The sequence below is a fragment of the Halichoeres trimaculatus genome, unplaced genomic scaffold (genome assembly GCF_033239565.1).
Source record: "Halichoeres trimaculatus isolate MK-OKI-2021-1 unplaced genomic scaffold, fHalTri1.1 fHalTri1_scaffold_24, whole genome shotgun sequence".
NCBI classification, from domain to species: domain Eukaryota; kingdom Metazoa; phylum Chordata; class Actinopteri; order Labriformes; family Labridae; genus Halichoeres; species Halichoeres trimaculatus.
The window spans coordinates 8184-13465 of NW_027437202.1; positions in this window are offsets into that span (position 1 = coordinate 8184).

Below are 5282 nucleotides of genomic sequence, written 5' to 3' on the forward strand. Positions count from 1 at the left end.
AACATGTAATTCCGTGTCCTGATCGGTAGTGTTCTGGCATCCAACATGTTATTGTAGTGTTTCCTATGGTCATTGCAAATTTCTGCATTCTCTGTCCTCTTTAGCTTTTTCCTGCAAATGCTGTGATATTTGACCCCCAAAACGTGAGAAACTCTCATATTTATGGGAAGATAAAACGCGAATATGAGTTTCAAGTTTGATTCATCTAATATGTCATTTTTATGTTTTTCTCGCTTAAGCAAAGCGCTTTTGGTGCTTAACCACGACTCTATGATGCAGGTACATGGGAACTGTAACACAATTGTGCTTTTGTCACACACTCACTGCAATGAAAAAATCAGAGTACTTTTCCCATTTCCTGAGCCTTTTCGGTGTTGATTTGAGACAAATCAACATTCAGCATGTTGTCTAGTCTTTTTGTGTTTCTCGCCCTGCAAAGCGTTTTGGTTCATTACAGCGACTCTCTGATGCAGATTCAAGAGAGAACGAGGAATTATTATGCTTTTGTGGCACTAATACTGAAATGAGCAAAACAGAGCACAAATACAGGTAATTCCGTGTCCTGATCAGTATTGTTTTGGCATCCAGCATGTTATTGTAGTGCTTCCTATGGTCATTGCAAATTTCTGCATTCTCTGCCCTTTTTAGCTTTTTCCTGCAAATGCTGTGATATTTGACCCCCAAAACGTGAGAAACTCTCATATTTATGGGAAGATAAAAAGCAAATAAGAGTTTCAAGTTTGATTCAAATAATGTCATTTTTATGTTTTCCTCGCTTATGCAAAGCGCTTTTGGTGCTAAACCACAACTCTATGATGCAGGTACATGGGAACTGTAACACAATTGTGCTTTTGTCACACACTCACTGAAATAAGTAAATCACAGTACTTTTCCCGTTTCCTGAGCCTTTTCGGTGTTGATTTGTCTCATTCAGCATGTTGTCTAGTCTTTTTGTGTTTCTCGCCCTGCAAAGCGTTTTGGTTCATTACAGCGACTCTCTGATGCAGATTCAAGAGAGAACGAGGAATTATTATGCTTTTGTGGCACTAATACTGAAATGAGCAAAACAGAGCACAAATACAGGTAATTCCGTGTCCTGATCAGTATTGTTTTGGCATCCAGCATGTTATTGTAGTGCTTCCTATGGTCATTGCAAATTTCTGCATTCTCTGCCCTTTTTAGCTTTTTCCTGCAAATGCTGTGATATTTGACCCCCAAAACGTGAGAAACTCTCATATTTATGGGAAGATAAAAAGCAAATAAGAGTTTCAAGTTTGATTCAAATAATGTCATTTTTATGTTTTCCTCGCTTATGCAAAGCGCTTTTGGTGCTAAACCACAACTCTATGATGCAGGTACATGGACACTGTAACACAATTGTGCTTTTGTCACACACTCACTGAAATGAGTAAATCAGAGTACTTTCCCCGTTTCCTGAGCCTTTTCGGTGTTGATTTGTCTCATTCAGCATGTTGTCTAGTCTTTTTGTGTTTCTCGCCCTGCAAAGCGTTTTGGTTCATTACAGCGACTCTCTGATGCAGATTCAAGAGAGAACGAGGAATTATTATGCTTTTGTGGCACTAATACTGAAATGAGCAAAACAGAGTACAAAAACATGTAATTCCGTGTCCTGATCGGTAGTGTTCTGGCATCCAACATGTTATTGTAGTGTTTCCTATGGTCATTGCAAATTTCTGCATTCTCTGTCCTCTTTAGCTTTTTCCTGCAAATGCTGTGATATTTGACCCCCAAAACGTGAGAAACTTTCATATTTATGGGAAGATAAAACGCGAATATGAGTTTCAAGTTTGATTCATCTAATATGTCATTTTTATGTTTTTCTCGCTTAAGCAAAGCGCTTTTGGTGCTTAACCACGACTCTATGATGCAGGTACATGGGAACTGTAACACAATTGTGCTTTTGTCACACACTCACTGCAATGAAAAAATCAGAGTACTTTTCCCATTTCCTGAGCCTTTTCGGTGTTGATTTGAGACAAATCAACATTCAGCATGTTGTCTAGTCTTTTTGTGTTTCTCGCCCTGCAAAGCGTTTTGGTTCATTACAGCGACTCTTTGATGCAGATTCAAGAGAGAACGAGGAATTATTATGCTTTTGTGGCACTAATACTGAAATGAGCAAAACAGAGCACAAATACAGGTAATTCCGTGTCCTGATCAGTATTGTTTTGGCATCCAGCATGTTATTGTAGTGCTTCCTATGGTCATTGCAAATTTCTGCATTCTCTGCCCTTTTTAGCTTTTTCCTGCAAATGCTGTGATATTTGACCCCCAAAACGTGAGAAACTCTCATATTTATGGGAAGATAAAACGCGAATATGAGTTTCAAGTTTGATTCATCTAATATGTCATTTTTATGTTTCCTCGCTTAAGCTAAGCGCTTTTGGTGCTTAACCACGACTCTATGATGCAGGTACATGGGAACTGTAACACAATTGTGCTTTTGTCACACACTCACTGAAATAAGTAAATCACAGTACTTTTCCCGTTTCCTGAGCCTTTTCGGTGTTGATTTGTCTCATTCAGCATGTTGTCTAGTCTTTTTGTGTTTCTCGCCCTGCAAAGCGTTTTGGTTCATTACAGCGACTCTCTGATGCAGATTCAAGAGAGAACGAGGAATTATTATGCTTTTGTGGCACTAATACTGAAATGAGCAAAACAGAGTACAAAAACATGTAATTCCGTGTCCTGATCGGTAGTGTTCTGGCATCCATCATGTTATTGTAGTGTTTCCTATGGTCATTGCAAATTTCTGCATTCTCTGTCCTCTTTAGCTTTTACCTGCAAATGCTGTGATATTTGACCCCCAAAACGTGAGAAACTCTCATATTTATGGGAAGATAAAACGCGAATATGAGTTTCAAGTTTGATTCATCTAATATGTCATTTTTATGTTTTTCTCGCTTAAGCAAAGCGCTTTTGGTGCTTAACCACGACTCTATGATGCAGGTACATGGGAACTGTAACACAATTGTGCTTTTGTCACACACTCACTGCAATGAAAAAATCAGAGTACTTTTCCCATTTCCTGAGCCTTTTCGGTGTTGATTTGAGACAAATCAACATTCAGCATGTTGTCTAGTCTTTTTGTGTTTCTCGCCCTGCAAAGCGTTTTGGTTCATTACAGCGACTCTCTGATGCAGATTCAAGAGAGAACGAGGAATTATTATGCTTTAGTGGCACTAATACTGAAATGAGCAAAACAGAGCACAAATACAGGTAATTCCGTGTCCTGATCAGTATTGTTTTGGCATCCAGCATGTTATTGTAGTGCTTCCTATGGTCATTGCAAATTTCTGCATTCTCTGCCCTCTTTAGCTTTTTCCTGCAAATGCTGTGATATTTGACCCCCAAAGCGTGAGAAACTCTCATATTTATGGGAAGATAAAAAGCAAATAAGAGTTTCATGTTTGATTCAAATAATGTCATTTTTATGTTTTCCTCGCTTAAGCAAAGCGCTTTTGGTGCTAAACCACAACTCTATGATGCAGGTACATGGACACTGTAACACAATTGTGCTTTTGTCACACACTCACTGATATGAGTAAATCAGAGTACTTTCCCATTTCCTGAGCCTTTTCGGTGTTGATTTGAGACAAATCAACATTCAGCATGTTGTCTAGTCTTTTTGTGTTTCTCGCCCTGCAAAGCGTTTTGGTTCATTACAGCGACTCTTTGATGCAGATTCAAGAGAGAACGAGGAATTATTATGCTTTTGTGGCACTAATACTGAAATGAGCAAAACAGATCACAAATACAGGTAATTCCGTGTCCTGATCAGTATTGTTTTGGCATCCAGCATGTTATTGTAGTGCTTCCTATGGTCATTGCAAATTTCTGCATTCTCTGCCCTTTTTAGCTTTTTCCTGCAAATGCTGTGATATTTGACCCCCAAAACGTGAGAAACTCTCATATTTATGGGAAGATAAAACGCGAATATGAGTTTCAAGTTTGATTCATCTAATATGTCATTTTTATGTTTTCCTCGCTTAAGCAAAGCGCTTTTGGTGCTAAACCACGACTCTATGATGCAGGTACATGGGAACTGTAACACAATTGTGCTTTTGTCACACACTCACTGAAATAAGTAAATCACAGTACTTTTCCCGTTTCCTGAGCCTTTTCGGTGTTGATTTGTCTCATTCAGCATGTTGTCTAGTCTTTTTGTGTTTCTCGCCCTGCAAAGCGTTTTGGTTCATTACAGCGACTCTCTGATGCAGATTCAAGAGAGAACGAGGAATTATTATGCTTTTGTGGCACTAATACTGAAATGAGCAAAACAGAGTACAAAAACATGTAATTCCGTGTCCTGATCGGTAGTGTTCTGGCATCCATCATGTTATTGTAGTGTTTCCTATGGTCATTGCAAATTTCTGCATTCTCTGTCCTCTTTAGCTTTTACCTGCAAATGCTGTGATATTTGACCCCCAAAACGTGAGAAACTCTCATATTTATGGGAAGATAAAACGCGAATATGAGTTTCAAGTTTGATTCATCTAATATGTCATTTTTATGTTTTTCTCGCTTAAGCAAAGCGCTTTTGGTGCTTAACCACGACTCTATGATGCAGGTACATGGGAACTGTAACACAATTGTGCTTTTGTCACACACTCACTGCAATGAAAAAATCAGAGTACTTTTCCCATTTCCTGAGCCTTTTCGGTGTTGATTTGAGACAAATCAACATTCAGCATGTTGTCTAGTCTTTTTGTGTTTCTCGCCCTGCAAAGCGTTTTGGTTCATTACAGCGACTCTCTGATGCAGATTCAAGAGAGAACGAGGAATTATTATGCTTTTGTGGCACTAATACTGAAATGAGCAAAACAGAGCACAAATACAGGTAATTCCGTGTCCTGATCAGTATTGTTTTGGCATCCAGCATGTTATTGTAGTGCTTCCTATGGTCATTGCAAATTTCTGCATTCTCTGCCCTCTTTAGCTTTTTCCTGCAAATGCTGTGATATTTGACCCCCAAAACGTGAGAAACTCTCATATTTATGGGAAGATAAAAAGCAAATAAGAGTTTCATGTTTGATTCAAATAATGTCATTTTTATGTTTTTCTCGCTTAAGCAAAGCGCTTTTGGTGCTAAACCACGACTCTATGATGCAGGTACATGGGCACTGTAACACAATTGAGCTTTTGTCACACACTCACTGAAATGAGTAAATCACAGTACTTTTCCCATTTCCTGAGCCTTTTCGGTGTTGATTTGTCTCATTCAGCATGTTGTCTAGTCTTTTTGTGTTTCCCGCCCTGCA